Raw genomic sequence first — 22723 nt, 5'->3', positions numbered from 1 at the left:
AAACCACTGCAATTATCTCCGACTCCAGAGGTGGGTGTGGCCCACCGCCACTGGGGATACCTGAACAAAAATCACTTGCAGCCCCGACCACTTCAGAGGGCACCACAGAGAAGGACATTATGACAGAACACCACCTGTTGTTGTTCTCGCTCCCCTGGGAACACACCTTCCCTGCTGTTGCCACTGCCAAATGCTCAGGGCAGTGCCCAGATGCTTGATCACTGCCCCTTCCCAGGAACCTGCTACTAGGAGTAGCTTGTGCAGCACCTCCTGTTGGGGCTAAGCAGGATGAGGTGCTTCTGGCATGGTCCGGGCAAACCACCACAGTTATCTCTGGCTCCAGATGTGGGAGTGGCTCACCATCACTAGAGGTTTGTGAACAGACACCACTTGCAGCCCCACTCACCTCAAGGGCACCACAGAGGAGGGCACTGTGACCCAACACCACCTGTTGGTGCTCTCACACCACCGGGAACATACCAGCCCTGCTGCTGGCACTGTTGAAGTCTCTGGGCAGAACTCACACACCTGATCTTTGTTACTTCCCAGGATCCTACAACTAGGAGCAGCTGTGCAGCACCTCCTATGTGGGCTAAGTGAGACTGGGTGCTTCATGCATGCTCTACAGGTGGCAGGGGCAAACCACCACAGTTATCACTGACTCCAGAGGTGGTCATGGCCAGCTACCACTAGGGGTCCCTGAACAGGCACCACCTGTGGTTCCAATCACCTCAGAAGAGGGCATTGCAATTGAACACTAGCTGTTGTTGCTCTCACTCCCCTGGGAACTCACACACCGCTGCTGCTACTGCCAAATGCTCTGGTCTTGCAGATCTGCCTAGAGCTCATTACCACTTCCCAGGGCCCTGCAACTAGGAGTAGCCTGTGCCAAATTCCTGCAGGTCCTTGTTGCTGTTGAGACCCCAGCAACCAGGCACTGACTGCTGGCCCTACCCATTGCCTCCTCCCTGAAAACACCCTGAGCATCCTGGGGATAATAGCCTACTCACACCAAAGAAAGAGACAGCAAATATTCAAACTTCCACACCAAAAATAAATAGTAAGCCCCCAAAAAATACAAAGGGGTACTCTTGCATAGAAGTAGTCTTACAAGGCTACTGTTTGGCTTCCCCAAACACACAGAAAAAGAAAAAAAAAAAAAAAAAGAAAGATGAAGAAGCTCAGAAACCATTCCCAGTTAGAGGAACAGGAGAATTCACCTAAAAAAGTCAGCAATGAAACAGACTGCTACAGTCTGACAGACATTGAGTTCAAAAGGTAGGTAGTGAAAATACTGAAGGAATTAAGGCTGAATATCAAGGAATTAAGAGAGGATATGAATAGCAATGCAGATTCCTTTAGAAAGGAACTAGTAAATATAAGGAGGAACAAAGAAAAACTAGAAAATTCATTTGCAGAGATGCAAACTGAACTAAAGGCAATAATGAGCAGAATGAATAATGCAGAGGAATGAATTAGTGATGTAGAAGACAGAATAGTGGAAATCACCCAAACAGGACAGCAGACAGAAAACCAAATGAAAAAATATTAAAGCAATATAAGAGACTCATGGGATAATATAAAGTGGACCAATCTATACATACATAATAGGAATTCCAGAAGGAAAAGAAAAAGAAAAGGGGATTGAAAATATATTTCAAGAAATTATGGCTGAAAACTTTCCAAATCTAAAGGATACTGATATCAAGATACAGGAAGCACAGAGGTCCCCAAACAGGCTCACACCAAGACATATTATAATAAAAATGGCAAAAGTTAAAGATAAAGAGGATTCTAAAGGCAGTAAGAAAAAAGCAAAGCTTTAATTTTAAGGGAACCCCCATAAGTCTATCAGCTGATTTCTCTACAGGAAACACTACAGGCCAGAAGGGAGTGGAAAGATATATTTAAAGTGCTTAAAGGAAAAAAAATTTGCAAGCTAGAACACTCTATCCAGCAAGAATATCATTTAAAACAGAAAGGGAAATAAATAATTTCTCTAACAAACAAATGCTAAAAGAGTATAGCAATACTAAACCCATTCTATAAAAAATACTGAAAGGGATCCTCTGAATTTAAAAAAAAAAGTGAGAATTAGGATGGAGGAAACCACAATTGGAAAGCAATCACTTAAATAAGCCAGCATACAGATCTAAACTTGAAGAAGTTAAAAAAAAAAAAAAGACAAAAGATATCAAAATCATACATTGTGGGGAAGTTAGAAAACGTAGATTTTTTTTTAAATTTGAATGATGTGTTTGAGCCTATATGATTAGCAGGCTAAAGCAAGCAGATATAGGAAGGGGTTAACATACTTAAAAATAGAGCAACCACAAATCAAAACCAAACATTACATTCACAAAAACTGAAAAGTATTCAAGCAGATCAATGAAACTAAAACACACCCTCACACCATGCACAAAAATAAACTCAAAATGGCTGAAAGACTTAAAGATAAGACAAGACACCATCAAACTCCTAGAAGAGAACATAGGCAAAACGTTCTCTGATATTGATCTCACAAATGTTTTCTCAGGTCATTCTCCCAAAGCAACAGAAATAAAAGCAAAAGTAAACCAATGGGACATAATCAAACAGACAAGTTTGGCACAGCAAAGGAGACCATAAAAAAACAAAAACAAACAAAACAAAAAAAACGGCAACTTGCAGAATGGGAGAAAATAGATTGAAATTATGCAACTGACAAGGGCTTAATCTCTAGAATATACAAGCAACTTATGCAACTCAACAGCACAAAATCCAACAACCCAATGGAAAAATGGGTCAAAGACGTGAATAGACATTTCTCCAAAGAAGATACATGGATGGACAACAAGCACATGAAAAAATGCTCAACATCCCTGATTATTAGAGAAATGTAAATCAAAACTACCATGAGATAACACCTCACACTGTTGCGGAAACTGCAAAAACCGTGGCAATGAAAGGAGACAAACAGCACTCGGAGATATGGAAAAGCAAGGTTTATTCAGCACCAGTGCGGGCTCAGAGGAGTCACCTCCAGAGTCTGAGCACCAGGTCTTTGTTCTCAGTAACTTTTATACACTACAAGGTCTTGATTTTCCCATGTAAGCATCCCGGACCTCCCCCATCCCCAACAGTTAATCCTATTAACTGTTTTAACCTTAGTGCATTTTATAAATTTAAAAATATGTCTGAATGATGTTAAATCAAAAGTGTCATTTAGTGAATTACATTTATGAAGAATAGAGAAGAAAAATTTTAATCAATACTATTATACTATTTCTAAGCTTTAAATTTTGAATGACTTTAAGCTATGTTCATTGGGAAAGTTTCAAAGAAAGAAAGAAGCATTTCATCAAATAAGCAGCAGAACGTGTCTATTAACTTCGAAATTTGAAGTAGAAAAACCTGAAGTGAATTATGTCACTTGTTAATGTGCATAACCTAGGGCAAATTGTTTAACCTCATGAAGAATCAGTTTTTATTTCTATAGTATTTTTCAATTACAGGTCCTTTCTCATAGATTTTTCAGAAGATTTAAATCATATATTTTATACTGCCAGTATATTTATAACAGGTAGATAGTTATAAAATAAATAACATTGTGATTATTACTAAAAAATTATCCAAGAATATGGAAAGTATGCTCTGATAAACATATATTCAACAAATGACATCACTGACTCCCCTTATTATCTTGCTGAAAAGAACATTTTAAAAGTAATTGTGGAGTTTCCATTGTGGCACAGTGGAAACAAATCTGACTAGTATCCACAAGGATGTGTGTTTGAACCCTGGCCTCGCTCAGTGGGTTGGCAATCCACCGTTGAAGTGAGCTGTGATATAGGTCCCAGATGTGGCTTAGATTGGTGTTGCTGTGGCTGTGGTGTAGGCTGGCAGCTGTAGCTCCAATTAGACCCCTAGCCTGGGAAGCCCCATATGGGGTGGGTATGACTCTAATAAATAAATAAATAAATGTAATTGTGAATTTCTACTATTACTTTTCTTATAAACTGACAACTAAATTAAACTAAACATAAGATATACTTAGCATATAAAAGAATAATTATTTAATAACCAACACCAAAATGAGAGGATAATTTTTTAAATGTGCAAAATATAACATTTTAAACCTAAAATTATGGAAATGTGGTCAATATATTTATATATAAAAATAATCAAATGTTATCACTTGCTTATACACACAAGTACCATACAAAAACATTTGTAAATTTTATAATAATTATTTTAAAAAGGATTTATATAAAATCTACATTTGAGAGAGAAAACTATATACTAAAATGTTTTATTTTTTATTTATTTTTTTAATCCCAATAGATTTTAATAGTTGTTTCCCCAATACAATTTTTTCCTACTGTACAGCATGGTGACCCAGTTACACATACATCCACACATTCTAGTTTCACACATTATCATGCACCATCATAAGTGACTAGATATAGATCCCAGTGCTACACAAAAGGATCTCATTGCTAATCTGTTCTAAAGGCAATAGTTTGCATCTATTAACTCTAAGATCCCCAACCACCCCACTCCCTTCCCCTCCCCCTTGGCAACCACAAGTCTATTCTGCAAGTCCATGATTTTCTTTTCTGTGGAAAGATTCATTTGTGCCTTATATTAGATTCCAGATATAAGTGATATCATATGGTATTTGTCTTTCTCCTTCTGACTTACTTCACTCAGTATGAGTCTCCCAAAGCAACAGAAATAAGAGCAAAAATAAATTAATGGGACCTAATAAAACTGACAAGCTTTTGCACACAAAGGAAACCAAAAAGAAAACAGACAACTCACAGAATGGGAGAACATAGTTTCAAATGATGCAACTGACAAGGGCTTAATCTCTAGAATATACAAACAATTTACACAACTCAACAGCAAAAAAGCCAATCACCCAATTGAAAAGTGGGCAAAAGACCTGAATAGACATTTTTCCAAGGAAGATGTACAGATGGCCAACAAGCACATGAAAAAAATGCTCAACATCACTAATTATTAGAGAAATGCAAATCAAAACTACCATGAGATACCACCTCACACCAGTCAGAATGGCCATCATTAAGAAGTCCACAAATAGCAAATGCTGGAGGGCGTGTGGAGAAAAGGGAACCCTCCTGCACTGCTGGTGGGAATGTAAGCTGCTACAACCACTATGGAGAACAGTATGGAGATACCTTAGAAATCTATACATAGAACTACCATTTGACCCAGCAATCCCACTCTTGGGCACACATCCAGACAAAACTTTCCTTAAAAAAGACACATGCACCCACATGTTCATTGCAGCTCTAAAATGTTTTATTTTTTTCAGCATATATTTTTTTATTTTTCTTTTCATATCTGAAGGGCTTTTGGTTTGCCAGTTGGTTAATTATAGACACCATAATATAAAGGTATTACTAATTTATGTAAAATTTTGCTATAAATACTTGTAGGCATGTAGATTTGATTCATGGACCAGAAATTCACTGACTGTGCTAAAACAAAATAATAATAACTATAAATACCTCACTAGGTAGTCCCATGAAAAGCAAGAAATTAACTCCCACTGTTTACCAACAAATGAATAAAAATAAGCAGTTTATCTTCATAAAATAATGCTTGTGTGAGCAGACCTGGTATGTGATTTTCTTCCAATGCCAAATTTTATCCTCAGTTTCACCTGCATTCAATACATTTTTTTCTTCCAGAGCTGGAAAGGAAGCAAGTATCAAAATGGCCCAGGATGTCCCAGAAATCACATATTTTAGTTTTAAATCAGAATGTTTTTAATGCAGATGGCACCAAAATTCAGCTGGTAAAATAAAAATAAATATGTCTTATGGCTCCTCTTGCCAGAAATCCAATGCTTCTTGATCTTTATATTTATATTCTCACAGTTTAATTCCCAAATTTTGAGACATCTATTATTTGATTTTGTTATTTGTTGGTTTGCTTTGTTTTGCCCCCCCACCCCCAGAGATTAACATTGGTTTAGCACTGAGAAGCCTAAGTCAAATAATTTTATGTAAATAAAAGAATAAAGGCTTTAAAAGGCTTACAAAATTCAAAATAATGTAAACATTTAAAAATTATTAAGAAGTTTTTCAGATTTAATGGTCTCATTTATTCACCAATTGTGTGTATCAAAAGTAGTCCAAACTAGGCACTCTATCTGGAAAATAAAAAATATAAAAAAATAAAAATATAAAGAAAAATTTTCACAGTGGAGATACAAACATATATCCGAGAGAGAGAGAGAGAGCAGAAGTTCAGTGAGTACATCACAATAGACCATATTCAGAATGGAGGAATGGACAAAATTTAGTTTGAATGATGGTGGCATTTTAAATGAAGAAAATATATGGAATATTATTTCGAGCAAGAGAAATAAGATACAGAAACATCACTTATATTGGGCAGTATTTGCCAAAATCTCCAAAAAGACACTTTCAGTTAAATCAATGGAGATTTACATGGAGATAAATAAATGGAGATTAAAATAAAATCTAAACCTAATCTGGAAAATAAAAATAGTATAGTTTTTTGTTTTTAATATGTAATAATACTTACAAATGTTAAATATGGTACACCATGGGAGAAGCTAACTACATGAGAATGTGTTTTGAGAGAGAAAGAGAAACTATGATCAAGTTCCAAAATTTCCCAAAAAAAAGATTTATTTTTCTCAATTTTACACCAGACACCTTTGTTGGGATACTTAAAAAGAGTGACATAAAATTATAATTTAAGCATCGTGAATTGTAAATTGTAGTATAATAGAAGAAATCTTAGCAACACTGGTGGTCTAGGAGAAGTATGAATTAATGATTATATGTTCTTAATCCCAGTTAATAAGCTTTCTTATGCAACGCTTCACAGCAGTGGAATAAAAAGGAAAAACAGTTTATTGGATATATTCACAGAGTTTAACTTGCTGACCATTAACCAAGATGGACGAAATCTTCCTCTCAGCTTCACTAAACTTTATTTACTCATTTATTTAATTGAGGTATAGCTGATTTACAATGTTGTCTCAATTTTTGTTGTCCTTGAAGTAATTCAGTTATACATACATTATATATTATTTTTTATATTCTTTTTGATTTTGGTTTATCTCAGGATACTGAACATAGTTTTGTGTGTACACAGGAGGATCCTATTGTTTATCCATTCTATATGTAATAGTTTGCATCTGCTAATCCCAGTCTATCCCTCTCCCACCCTCTTTCCCTCGTGGTAACCACAAGTCTGTTCTTATGTCTAGAAGTCTGTTTCAGTTGTGTAGATAGGTTCATTTGTGTCATGTTTTAGATTCTACATATAAGTGATATCATATGGTATTTGTCCTTCTTTTTCTGACTTATTTCACTTAGCATGATAATCAAATATAATGCCATATAACTAAGCATTAGACACGTGTCTCCCTATTGGCTCTTGACCTCCTTTTCCCTATAATATTTGCTATAGAAAACTTGTAATTGAAGTTTGTTCTCTGACCCTTTAAGATGTGACTTCTCTAGCCTCTTTCTCAAGGACATGGGAGACATTCCTTTGAAATGTAAACATCAAGAAAAGTAGCACCCTATCTCCCAGCTCTGTGGGAGAGTAGAAGCCTAACTTCATTAAGCACCAATCAGCAAAAACAGGCGGCCTCGTCACCTTGACCAACTGCGCCCCCGCCTGCACCTGCAGCCAGTGTCCTATAGGGTACAGCTCACCTCAGCACTTAAAAACTCTCCTGCTTGGTTTTGCCAAACTTGAGTTCATCTCACTCCCCTAGTTAGTAATTTTTATCCACAACTTTACTGAGGTATGACTGACAAATAAAAATTTCATATGATGAGGTTGTACAATGTGATTCCTTTGTTCCTGTTCAACTCCATAAGGAGCACTTTTCTTTGACATCATGGATTAAGGGACAATTCAACTCAGAATGAGTAATAAAAATTTTCATATTTCTGGTTTATTTTTTATGTTTAACCATTTGTTATACCTAGAATAGTCCTGCACACGTGCAGTGCAGTTTGAACTTTCAGATGGCTGCTTCCTTGCCCATAGCATCATTTCATGTCTATTCTATTTTAATGATTCATGATGCCACCAATTTCATACATTAATTTCAACCATGTCTTTGAATTTATTGAGGTGCATTTTATTTATCCTGTTACTTAATAGTGTATTCATGGGCTAGAGTCACATGGTTTAATTATTGGTGTTTTATCATAAATTTCAATTTCTGGAAGAGCATAATGCTTCTCATTGTATTTTGTGGTTAGTTTCTCTGGATATACCTATTTGTTTAATTGATCATGTAAATCTTACATTCATATTTTTAAGGTGTAGCAAAATTAATATAACTATGCATTGACCATGGTCATATTAAATTTAAAATTAAACGAGATAATTTTAAAATTTTACAATTTAAATTTTCCTAACCATTTGTCTTTGCAATTGTTCAAGTCTTGTTTGCATGTGCTGCTTTTTTAGGAATGTTTGAAAATATATTTCATATTGTTGCTGCACATTATTGCATAATTTACTCATAAATATTTGACTTTATCAAGCAAATTAATCCTTTCATTTTATTTTCAAAGATTTGTTTGTACTATATGTCAGATAATGATATTTGTACCATAATTTTTGTAGGTTATAGGCTACTAAATTCTATCATCAGTGAGGATTTCCTCTGTCTTTTCCATTTATTTTGTTGGATTTTCTATGTCAGTAACTACATTTTTTAATAAATATTTATTGAGTAGTTAACATGTGGTGCAAGCTTATAGTATACATTAGTAAACAAATTCAGCAAAGACTCCACTCTTCATGGACTGTACTTTCTAGTAATGCAATTTAATATGTTAAAATGTATTATGTATATTTTAAATAAACACAAATATGTATTAACTATGAAAAGACATTCCAGGGAATGACAAATCAAGAACAGCAGTTGGAGTTCCCATTGTGGTGCAGCAGAAACGAATGTGATTAGGAAACATGAGGTTGCGGGTTTGATCCCTGGCCTCGCTCGGTGGGTTAAGGATCTGGTGTTGCCATGAGCTGTGGTGTAGGTTGCAGATGCAGCTCGGATCTGGCATTGCTGTGGCTGTGGCATAGACCAGCAGCTCTAGCTCCCATTTGACCTCTACCTAGCCTGGGAACCTCCATATGCTGCAGATAAGACCATAAAAAGCAAAAAAAAAAGGGAGGGGGTGAGAAGAAGAATAGCAATTATCCTTAGGAAAGAGAAGAAGAAATGTAAAACAAGAACTACATATAAATGTATTAAACTAAACTTACAATGTTTTATTTCTTGCAATAAGGGTATTTGGATATTATTTTTTTCTGGCCAAAGTGCAATCCCTTCATCATACTGTCCAAGTGTTTGGAAGATAGGCAACAGAATGAGGAATTAAATAATAAAAATATTTTAGAATGACTGTTCTACAGGCTGGACATTTATATTAACTGATATAAGAGAGTTTTTTTTAAATTGTCAATATTTTGGGTGAACTTATTTCTTCCCATTAAAAATATTAACGTGCATCATTAACTGTACAGTTTATTCTAATGTGAAATGAATGAAAAGGTTACAGATAGATTTTGACCTTAAAATAGAAACTGAATTCATACATATTTATACATATATGATATATATTAAAATTTATTTCCATCTTTACTAGTTGAGAAAAAGAAGTTGACTATACTGGTTAAGTGATAAATTGTTCAAATGCCACCTCATTATTTAAACATAGCATAATATCTATAAAGGATTGTGTTTTGGAAAGTATACAATAGTCATATATATATATATATATATATATATATATATATATAATCTAATCAATACTTTTCCTTTTGTTCAACAAATCCCTATTTCACAACTAATATAAATTGTGTTCAGAATCAATTGGTTATATGTGTGTATATATATATACCTAACTTTTCTAACATATTCATTTTTACTTTCATTTCAAAGAGGTTAAAAACAAACTGGATTTAATATCTTCTAAGCTAATATAAAATTTGAATCAAAAATGTTCCTTCTTTTAATGAATAAAATAAATCTATACATTATAACACAATTACTACATATTTATTCCAATTTGAACTCAACACGATTTATCACAATATAGATTTATCAGTTATGTGGAGTATAATTTGTATAATAACTTCTACATTGTTTTAACAATTTGGGGATTATTTAACTTATCTAACATATTTATAAATATGTGTGCAATTTATTTTTCAATTCGACATATTTAACATGGCCTATGAGGAACAATTTGGTACCCAGGCAAGTATATTAATTCTGTTTCTGATGGTTTTCCACAAAGAACACAAAAACTAATGTTTGTATTTTATCCTTCAAATAATGGTATAATTGTATACCATTGAAATACAGCATTTACTGCCTCATCACAAACAGAAGAAAGAATATTATAATATTAAGCACTCCTTTATGTAAAGTAAAATTCCCATGCAGAATTGAAGACAGATTGAGATACAAACAGCAATTTCATTAACAAGTCAAGATCCCAGATCCCACTTTATTTATTCAGCCACATGCTGTAGGTAGGGTTGTTGATGTTCATATGCAAAAAGTACACTCCATGCAACAAGGCCTGTGCTTGGCTGGACCACGTGATAGCCATAAAGCCCTTTTTATGAGTTTAGAACTAGCAAAAGCGTATCCTTAATAGAGAGAAAGTAGTCTATTTGGTGCTCTCTTCTGTGCCCATATCATAATTTCTGTTTTCCCGATATTACTTCATTCATCACAACGAAAAGCAAGACAAAATAATGTTGGAGAAAAACTACTGAGGGAGAGAACATTTCCTCTGCTCTGTGTGTGAATGTATGTGTACTGCTCCCATTGAATGCCTCCTTCCTGAAACCCATCTGACGTAGGTCGCTGGAAATTCATTTTCCACTACCTTTTAGAATAACAGAGCCAGTGATGGTGGAATTTCCTTCTTCTGCTGGACGAAATTTCTCTGCAAACTGTACCTTCTAGTTTTTAACCCAACAGGTTACTTACACATATTTTCCATCATGGTAGATTAATTAGAAGTATGATGTGGATTACTATCCTTGTATCCTTTAGCTCTTTCAGGATAGCAAGCATCTCAACCTCCTTCTCCCTCACGATTGCCATGGGATGATACTTTGTTATTTTTGATTTAGCATCCTGGCTGATGGGAGGTAGTTTCAGATGCTGCTACTTGACTGTCTCTACTACCACTGCTCTTAACTTCCACAGACCATGACTGAACATGGGCACTGTCTCCAGTCTAAGACGGTGGGATCCAGGTTCCTCACTGTTGTAGTGGGAGGTTACAGACAGACCATGGAGAAGGATGTAATGATTCCATGCAGTAATGGATTAGAGCTGGAGGCATTGGTATGGTGGTAATGTGGAATGGATTAGAGAAGAATAATGGAACATTAGGTGGTAACTAAGGAACTCTGAATAAAGCGTGGACTTAGGTAATAATATATCAATATTAGTTCATTAGTTGTGACACATGGGCCAGGATAATTTAAAATATTAATAATATGGGAAACTAAGTGTGGGGCATAGGGGAAATCTCTACATTACATTTATAATATATAAACTTATTCTACATTTTTAAAACTTTCTAAGAACATAGCATCCTTTGAATGCTTACTCTATGCCATACGTTCTAAAATTCAATTCTATAAAATGTGAATAATAAAACCTACATAATGAATTTATTGTGAGGCATCAATGATCAATATACATTGAAACCCTGAGATATATAGGAAGAGCCCTTTTTTTTTAAAAAGGATAGCTTTTCGCTAATTATATTATTTAAATTTCACAAGAAGATTTTGCTAATAGTTGTTATGCCATTTATTGACCATCACAGAGAAAATTTAAGGGTCAAAGTATTGATGTGAAAATTTAAGTGCCAAATCTGATATTGGGATTGGGAAAGGAGAGACCCAATTTATAGTATGTCCCTGGCACAACTTTCTGATCTTTAGGCAACCTAAAATATTTTTGTTCCACATTAGTCAAATGAAGAAACAGAAAACAAACAAACAAACTTTGTGTACCTGTGTAGAGATTCAACTGCCAGGACTTTCTGTAATGTTTCTGGGGGGAGACTCAGGCATTTTAATTTCTATGGGAACAGTTACTACCAACCATCACTGTTTTGAATCCCACCTGCTATATTCCTTTCAATCTTTCTTCATTTGGATAGGGCAGATTTCTGAAGCAAAGTCATACTTGTGTATATAAACTTGACTACCATGAATGATGAATAAAATATTGGAAAGGATTTGGTGTGGGTGTTGGTGGAAGTAGTATCCTTTAGTAAGTAAACTCTCACTTACTTCTAAGTTTTCATTAATAGATATCACTCTCAACCTCAGCTGCATCTGGTAACTCTGTTAGATGCACTACTGGAAATTGGGAAGTGCAGTTCTACATACCAAATTCTCCTTAATTTCCTGCAGCCCTGCATTCAGGGATTAGATAATAGAACACAGGGTTTAAAGTTTTCTTACAGCGAATTTCAGTAAGTCTTCTTGTTTTCAATGACAAAATGAGCCCCAGACTTTGAAGATCGTTATGATTTCAATTCTTTGGATTTTTCTAGGATTTTGCCATAGCAGTGGGTTGGACTTCTGTTTGTCTACTATTCCCCTGAAAGCACTTGAATTTCAGCTTCCTTTTTTTTTAGTGTTAATTCAGGTGCCATTACTTCTTTATCCATTCCCACCTTAACAGTTTTTTGATGTATCTTTGTGCTTGCTCTCTCTCTCTCTCTCTCTCTTTCTCTCAGTTTATGTCATTTTCATTAATTTGCCAATTTCAGACAATGCAGAAATTACTCTTTCCTCTAGCACTCAAGCCTGGCCCAAATTCCTCCAGAGCTATTCTTAGAAACCACGGACATGTCAGAACATCTGCACTCCACTTGTTGAGAGATTTCCATTTTTTTACGTAGGTTTCTCAGGTATAAGAAACATCACTTGGAGTAAAGTATCTGCATATCCATTTGCTATGTTCTTTATCATTACTTAGCAGTTGAAAATTTTTCTTGAACTTTGTCATGTAGGACTCTTGTCTACTGGGAATATACAGAAAACCTCCAGGGGGCAGTGTTGCCTAACACCACTCAGCCTGAACAGTACCTCAGTTTTGACCCAAGCTGTTAGCTTCCTTACAGAGTAAAGGTCTTATGAATAATACCTAGTCAGTTTAAAAATGTTTAAATGCCAACGACTTAAAAGACTGAATTAAGATTCTCTGATTACAGCATGTTTCTCTTGTATCTGAATCTACATGTTGATTAACTGAAACGAGAATACAAATTCCTTACTATTTCTTATAATTTCTCAATATCCAATGCATAGCTACACTAAACTTAACACTGATTTTGGCTTAGGGTATATAATCAATGTATTTCTACAATGTCTTGTTTTGTTAAAATTTTTAATTTTTATACTTTTGTAGAATTATTTATTATTTATATGAAATATTTCCAAAACATAAAATTCAGGTTTCAAAAGTGTTTATAATATTTAATAAAGTCTCCAGTAAAAAATGTACATATTCTGGCAAAAAAAATCCAGGTATTTGAATACACTTAATAAAATATTTCCTTTTGGTAAATAGTCAAAAATTAACAACTTACCTCTCAAATAATAAAAATGTCTACTTTATGAAAAATATATAATGAGTTCATACAATTACACCATTAATTCATCTATATGTGCATTAATTTTAGTTTTCAGTCTAATTTTTAAAAGAAAATTGCATACTAGTACTTTCTAGGAAGACAGTTTTATTTTTATTTAAAATACAATTATAAGCATGAGTAAAAAAAGTAACAAACCAAAAAAAAAAAAAAAAAAAACTCGACTTTCTTGTGTCAGAATTAAATCTCTTTTACCTGCACAATGCCATGCCGAATTTATTTATTTTACTATTATCTATTCTGGAGAGAAACGAAACAAAATAAAACAAATCACTGATTCCATCATTCCTTCCTAGTGCTATTCCTGAAGTTACTCTTCAATAAAATTCCTTCAAGCAATCATCTGTCTCAGAATCTACTTCTGAGGACACCTGACCTGAGACTTGGGTACCACCTGGAGCATCAAAACACATATTAAATAAAGGGATGAAATAAGCACTAATGCAAGATAGTTACTATTCATTAAAACACAACAAAAACAAAACAAAAAAAAAAGAAAAAAATCCTCTTGGGTATGTAGCTTCATAGATAAGGGGACTCTTTCAAATCCTATCATATTTAAGGTTGAATTGATAGTGACTAAAAATCAGTAGCTGCACAACAAATAGATGTTAGAGTAATATATTTGGCACTTAGTTGTATTTCAAATAACATGAATGTAAATGTCAAGAAAAACAAATATGAAGTCATTTTGAACCTTACATGTATATTCAACAGTTCTTCTCTAATGAATAAACAGAAATTATCAGTATTTTAAATAGTGCCATCTCAATTATTTGGCAATTTAACAGAAATTAAGACTTTTTTCCTTGTACCTGTTCAATCCTATTGAGAATGTTTAGAATGAATCATCTATCAGGCCATAGTGATATTTCCCTAGATAAAGTTCAGCAAGAAGTTTAATGGTCATTAAAGCCAATTTCTTACAATTTTTAAAACTGTTTTCTAACTAATAATAAAGAGAAAATCTTTGCAGAAACTCTTATTTTTTAATTAGATTATAGCTGATATACAGTGTCGTATCTATTTCTGCTGTTTTTGATTCAAATGTTATAAGATAGTTAGTGACATAGGGGCTTAATTTGGTCCAGTGTGTTTTAAGAGATGAGGTAACAGAAGAGTTTTATTGACTGATGTTATTTTTTATTTCCTAAACTTGGCTGATAATCAGAAATATCTGAATAAGTTTTCTAAAACCCATTCCTAGACCTGATCAGAAAGATTCTTTTTTGATACATGGAATTCAATTGATATTAACATAAGAATATAAAGACACTACCAGAAAACTGTTAGAGCTCATCAATGAAAATGGCAAAGTCACAGGATACAAAATTAATACACAGAAATCAACTGCATTTCTACACACTAACAATGAAAGAGCAGAAAGAGAAATTAGAGAAGCAATCCCATTTACCATTGCATCGAAAAGAATAAAACACTTAGGAATAAACCTACCTAGAGAGACAAAAGGCCTGTACTTTGAAAACTATAAGACACTGATGAAAAAATAAAAAATAACACAAACAGATGAAAGACAAACCATACTCTTGGATTAGAAGAGTCAATATTATCAAAATGACCATACTACCCAAGGCAACCTATGGATTCAATGTAATCCCTATTAAATTACCAAGAACATTTTTCACAGAACTCAAACAAAATATTTTAAAGTTTTCTTGGAAGCACAAAAGACTCAGAATAGCCAAAGACATCCTGAGAAAGAAAAACGGAGTGGGGGGAATCAGGTTCCCTGACTTCAGACTATACTACAAAGCAACAATCATCAAAACTGTATGTTACTGGCACAAAGACAGAAATATGGATCAGTGGAACAGGATAGAAAGCCAAGAATTTAACCCATGCCCCTATAGTCAACTAATCTATGGCAATGGAGGCAAGAACATACAATGGAAAAAAGACGACTCTTTCAATAAGTGGTGCTGGGAAAAATGGACAGCCACATGTAAAAAAAATGAAATTAGAACACTTCCTAACACCATACACAAAAATAAACTCAAAATGGATTAAAGACCTAAATATATGACCAGATACTCTAAAATTCTTAGAGGAAAACAAAGGCCAAACACTCTCCAACATAAATGACATCAACATCTTCTCAGATCCACCTCTTAGAGTAGTGAATAAAAACAAAAATAAACAAATGGGACTTAATTAAACTTAAACATTTCCACACAGCAAAGGAAACCCTAACCAAAATGAAAAGACAACCCACAAAATGGGAGAAAATATTTGCAAATGAAGCAACTGACAAGGGATTAATCTCCAAAATTTATAAACACCTTCTGCAGCTCAATATAAAAAAAACTACCCCATCAAAAAATGGGCAGAAGATATACACAGACAATTCTTCAAAGAAGACATACAGATGGCCAAAAAGACATGAAAAGATGTTCAACATCACTCATTATTAGAGAAATTCAAGTCAAAACCACTATGAGGTACCACCTTACACCATCCAGATAAAAAAATGGGCAGAAGATATTACACAGCCAATTCTCCAAAATAGACATACAGATGGCCAAAAAACACATGAAAAGATGTTCAACATCACTCATTATTAGAGAGATGCAAATCAAAACTACTGTAAAGTACCACTTTACACCATCCAGAATGAGCATCATCAAAAAGTCTACAAACAATAAGTGCTGGAGAGGGTGTGGAGAAAAGGGAACCCTAGTACACTGTTGGTGGGAATGTACATTGGTGCAACCACTGAAGAAAATAGTATGGAGATTCCTCAGAAAACTAAAAATAGAATTACTATTTGATCTAGCAATCCCACTCCTGGGCATCTATTCAGAGAAAACCATGACTCAAAAAGAAACATGTACTCCAATGTTCATTGCAGCACTATATACAATAGCCAAGACATGGAAACAACTTAAATGTTCATTGACAGAGGAGTGGATCAAGAAGATGTGGTACATATACGGAAGGAATATTATTCAGCCATTAAAAGGAAAGAAATAACCACATTTGCAGCAACGTGGATGAACCTAGAAATTATCATGCTTAGCAAAGTCAGTCACATGATGAGACACCAACATTAAGTGCTATCACTTACATATGGAATATAAAAAAAGGACACAATGAACTTTGCAAAATGGATATTGACCTCACAGACTTTGAAAAACTCATGGTTTTCAAATTATACAGGCTGGGGGATGGGGGAATGTACTGGGGGCTTGGGATGGAAATACTATAAAATTTGGTTGTGATGATCGTTATACAACTATAAATGTAATAAATTTCATTGAGTAATTTTAAAAAAATGTAAGAATATAGTTTCTTCAAAATACCCATGTTGATTCAAATGTTTAACTGTGTTTGGCCATTGATAATTATAAATGTGAAAATTCTGCTCCCATGATGATGATGGGAGTCATGAATAATAAGAATTTCCCAAGATTTTAAGAAACATTTATTTTGGCTCCTCGGGAATTTTTGGCTCCTAACTGTAGTGAGAAAATCCTATAACAGAGTAAAATCCTGTTGTATGGTTTAGATTAAGTTACTTGACAGATGAAAATATGTATATAGTGACATAATTTTAAAAGTTAAATTATTTTTAGGTATAGATAAAGTTATCTTGTGCTGAAAATAAAAGTATATGCATGATTATCTCTGAATTCATTTAATTACTCTCATATTTCACAGTGTTGAAACAGCCATCTGTTTATTTGATGCAGGAAGGAAGAGAAGAATGTTTATTCTAGCAACTTACATAGTATCATAATAAAAAGATATAGTAAGAAGACTAAGCAAATGCCTACAAATCAAATGATGCTGATTCAACGATGTTGTGAGTGGGATATAATGAAAATGGAGAGATAAAACTAAGAAATTTAATTAAAAGAAAATATTAATATCTATGTCGACCTTGGTTAAAGAAATGACAGGATAAAGGATGATGACAATGGTTTGTAGAATGACATATTTTTACAGTGTAGTTCCTGCTATGATGCATACAGTTCCTGCTGTGACAGAACTCTCAGCCATGAGACAAAACCACTATTTCCCTAGGTACCAGCACTATTAACTGCCAATGACTCGCAGCCAAATCTCTTTCTCTATGTTATTTCAATCTCTATCCTGTGACCAACTGGCTCAAAGACCAGCCACTCATATATACATCCATGAGAACTCTGGGTTGTAAGACAATTTTCCATAGCTCTCTCATTTCTGCACATCCTTCAAGAAGAGGTTCTGCCTGTCTAAGTATGTGTGCACAGTAAAATCACTTGGAAGACAGGGGTAGGGCATTTCTCTGGAAAAAAGAGAAAGTTTTCTTAATATCATGGACGATAGAGAGCGTATATCCTTAGTATCATGCTTTGTATCATGGAAGATAGAGATAGCAAATCCAGGCATGTATGATTGCCATTCTAAGAGATTTGACTTCCTGAATTTCAGGGTTTCTCTTCTGTACCACAACCCACTGTGTGTGCAGCCATTTATTCCACTGCCCCTATGGAATTTGGTGGCAAGGGGAACTAACGCAAATATGCTGATGATCATGCTGCTTACTACCATGAGTAACAAAGTCCTTTTTCTCTGGCCTAGGAGTCATGTGCCTTCTGTCAGCATCCCTAAAATTGTGGGAGGTAACTTGTTAGCTTGCAAATAGAGTAAAATCTTAGCCTTTTCACCTTTCTTGACACTCTGAAGGGCCATTACCACTCCAGATCTCCCGTGGGATGAGCTGAGACCTAAATCCAGATAAACCCTTTCTTCTGCCCAATCCTGATTCACTCATTCCTTTGCAGTGACATGCTTGACAACATCCTTCAATAAAATTCCTGCAAGCAATTGTTTGCCTTAGAGTCTGTTTCTCAGAAAACCTGACTTGAGATAGAGGGTGCAACGAGTTGTATAATGAAGCAGATTCTACAATGGGCTTTTGGGACTCAATCTCTCCTGCCTGTAGAATGCAAAGGAGGACCTCATCACTAAGAACCTATGGAAATCTGTGATAATGACATTGTCAAATGTTTCCTGTTGTAAACTAAAATGGAACAAGGTACTGGCAAGCACTTTATCAGTCAGGATTTTATCCAGAAAGAAAATGAGAAGTTATTTATAAAGAATGCACTAAGGGGATTTGATCTTACACAACCGTCGCTAAAATCTGTGGTGTTTATACGTGAGATGGAGCTTGATGTCAGGACAGGTGGGCACTTAGGAAGAACTGAAATAACTGAAACTCAGCAGACCACACTAACACAACTCATGCCGGTTACCTCTCCCTCTACTCTTGGTGATGTGAGTTTTCTAGAGAGGAAGCTGGTGTCCTTTGTCACAGAACTTAACACACACCTGGCCTAGGACTTAGAGAAACTGAAAGAGGATCCAGGGTAAGGTGAAGCATCTATAGGCAATAATGCTGACCTATATCAATATAAGAGCTATACATGTATAACATGTATTAGTTACAAAAACATCTTTGCTAAACTTCTGAAAGAAAATGATAATAACCAGTAGGATTTGTTTAATTTTTGCCCTTAACACGTCACACAATAATGTCTCTTGTGGCCCATTCTAACCAGAAACAAGCAGAAAAGGAAAAAATTTAGCCCTAACTATGCTGACACAATTAAAAGCTGTAAGAAGTGATATATCCAAGGCATATGAAAGGATCAGAGAAGTAGTATTTAAAGACAATGGAATTCAGTAACTATTGCCAAGTGTTGCTGAGTACTACTGATGCACTGGAAAAGACAATATATGGCTGAAGATGATTAATTACCAGATTAAAGCTAAGTAGGAGAGCCAGAGAGTTTCCTTTGATATGTTTAATGAAATATTCATCTCAATTAGTTAGAAGGCAATGCAAATATACTCAGTTTAAGAAGTAGGCATTAATTATGTGTAGGAGAGTGTAAGGGAAGTTTGCATTTTTAGTGGGTCATGGCCCTGGTTGGGAAAGAATAGGACTCTGAGATTTGGGATGGAACCCAAGACTTCCCTGAACCCTCTGAGTATGCAGAATTGGCTTCTGGGCCCCTAACTTGACAAAACTTCTTCCTTGAGTGCCAGTATAACCTCCTCAGGATCATTCCTAACTTTCCCATCCCCTGGCTGCCAAACTGATAACTAAGGTCAAGCTATAACAGGGTTAGGGATACCCTGTCTGCTAAGGAAGGAAAGGGACTATATTTTGATGATTCTGAGGGATTTTGCCAACAAAAGTCAAGAAAGTGTCAGGATCACGAGGATCCATGTGGATTGAATGAAATGGAGTATTATGTTGAAAAGAACTTTTCAAAATGAGACCACTGACCCATATGCATGAAAGAGAACCTAGCAAGGACTAATGTGCTATTACTATTGGGCTCTTGGAACGTGGAAAAAGAATGGCTCCCACTAAACAGAACAAAAAAGCTCAACCAGGCATCTGTGACTGTCATGGCATATGGTAGAGGGATAAAATGGTAAAGGCTTAGAGAAGGAGAATACTACACTGAAAATGCTGTATCCACCTGAATACACATTAACACAATGTATTCAGGAGAAAGAACACTCAGTGCAGAACATTCACTAGAGTAAAGGGAAAGGAACATACTGACCAGAGGGGCAGGCATAAGCATTGCTAAGAAGCTCAGAGGTGGCTGTTATCTGTAGGCTGAGGCTGAGGCAAGAAGTTATACCAAGAGGGACATAAATTGTGTGAAAATCCCAGGAAAATAGTGAAGGCCACCACAACACATTCAGGCTACAATCCCCCAGGCCATCTCTGATGGGACAAAATGCTGTGTGTGGTATTTATGGATAATCTTACATTGCATGGTTCAAGACGAATTCTACTGGGAAGAGAATATCTGAAGGGTCCATAGGCCTTGTAGATATGAACTACATGATCATAAATCAAGGGACCATACAGCCAGAACTGGTAATCCCAAAGCAGTTTCTCTCTGACCCACAATGCCATCACACTGGGCAGGGGAAACAGAAATCCAATGTAACATTATTGTGGTGGATCCTGGATCAGATATAAGCAGGTCAAGAGGCAAAACTAAGCCTCACAAACTGGTGCCCCAACAACAAAACATGTCATCCAAACACCACCCACAGTTAACTAGTATCTCTCCATGTATCATTCATCAAAGATGATCTACCATGGAACAGATCCTGAATAACCAAGTAGAGTAGACTGAATGACTCAGCCGCTTGATATCAGCCACCTTCAGACATCTGGCATTTAATATCCCAGATGGTTGGAGAAGTATGGTGGCAGGGATTTGAGGGTACACATGTTTCCAGCAGCATAGATCCTTTTTTTTTACCAAGGTTGATCCACCACTGGTGCTGCCAAGGGTTTTCTTGCAGGATGTGTCTTACATTCCATCATTTATCACTATACTATGCTGTATTCCAATAGGCAGAATACTTAGATGTTGGAACTAAGGCATGGGAGTAAAAATGGTCCTTCTTACAGCACTGAAGTACTGTACAAAAAAAAATTGTGTTTCCGGCCGCTATATTGTTAGGTTCTTTGATTCTAGGTCCTAGTTTTCAGAGGAGGATGCTTCCCTAAGTTTATCAATCGGTGCTCTATTGTATTTTATTTTCTAATTTGAATTCCTCTTTGTCTTTTTCATTTCTTTCATTTTTTTTCTCTTTGGATTTTATTTTGTTTTACTTTACTTCTTGAGACGGCTATTCGTCTAACAATATTTACTTGTTTTTCTTTTCTAATATAAACATATAAGAGTAGAATATCAGTCTAAAAATAATATTTATTTTTCTTGGTAGTTTTGACATACATTCAACATAAAAATATGGTTTTATTTTCCATTAAGATTTCTTTTTGGACCCATGTCATATTAAGGAATTTCTCAATTCCCAGATTTACAGAAATACCATGTAATCTTTTGCTATAAGTTTCAAGCTTATCTTCATTATTGTCAGAGAACATATTCTTCATGATGTAAATGCTTTAAAGTGTACCAGTATGTGATGATATCTTTTGTCAAAAAATCTCATTATGCTTGAAAAAATGACTTTTGTACAATTTTGTGTGCAATATACTACATACATGTTTATCATGTTTATTTATTTTTTTGTCTTTTTTTAGGGCCACTCCCAAGGCATATGGAGGTTCGCAGGCTAGGGGTCCAATTGGAGCTGTAGCCACTGGCCTACACCAGAGCCACAGCACATGGGATCCAAGCTGCGTCTGCCACCTACACCACAGCTCAGGGCAACACTAGATCCTTAACCCACTGACTGAGGTCAGGGATTGAACCCATGTCCTCATGGATGCTAGTCAGGTTCGCTAACTGCTGAGTCACGATGGGAACTCCCTCATCATGCTATTTAAATCATTTCTATCCTTTCTCTTTGTTTTCTTACTTTATGTTTAATAAAGCATTTTAAAATTTTCTATTATAATTGTGGAGCTCATTCTTTTTATGTAACTTTTAAAAAATGCTTTATGTTTTTAAGGTCATATTATTATGAGAATAAATATTTTCAAGATTAACTGAAACTCAATAGTAGAAGACCACATACTTTTGTTTTTCTGGTCCTTCTCACTCTTATTTTTGAAAAAATAACATTTTTGATTTAATGTTATATTTTCTCTGCATTTTGAATACATGGTATTGTTGCTCTTTGCTGGTGTCTATATTGTTGAGCAGGCCACCATTTTAAATACTTTTCATATTTTTTTTAGTTTTGTAAAACTATTTCTAAAGTTTTATATCCTGAAGTCTTACTACTATGGGGCTACAGAGAAAATACTTCCACATTTCTACATTGTTAAACTTTCTGAGAAATTTTTTTTGTAGAAACTTTGAGACACAGTCTATAATTGAATAATAATCAGCTCTATTCTAGATACTAATTGCTTGCATTCAGAATAATGTAAATACATATAAATGCTAAATATAGAAGATACATGTGTGAATTATAGAAGTATAATATGCCATACATATTATATGACATACATATAATATATAAATATATTACACAGTAAG

General features: G+C 34.9%; 1 long non-coding RNA gene across 2 annotated transcripts in view; it reads right to left on the bottom strand.

Moving 5' to 3' along the window:
- The window catches only part of LOC102164643 (uncharacterized), a 1014431-nt gene that overhangs the window by 255510 nt on the left and 736198 nt on the right, over positions 1–22723 (bottom strand). The window lies entirely within an intron of this gene.

Source organism: Sus scrofa, chromosome 11 (assembly GCF_054392235.1).
Source record: "Sus scrofa isolate SSC_HxYL_T2T_F1_AM1 chromosome 11, Sscrofa_HxYL_maternal_Yorkshire_Landrace_v2.0, whole genome shotgun sequence".
Taxonomy (NCBI): Eukaryota; Metazoa; Chordata; class Mammalia; order Artiodactyla; family Suidae; genus Sus; species Sus scrofa.
The sequence above is the reverse complement of the archived record's forward strand: the minus strand, read 5'-3'. Positions and strand labels throughout refer to the sequence as shown.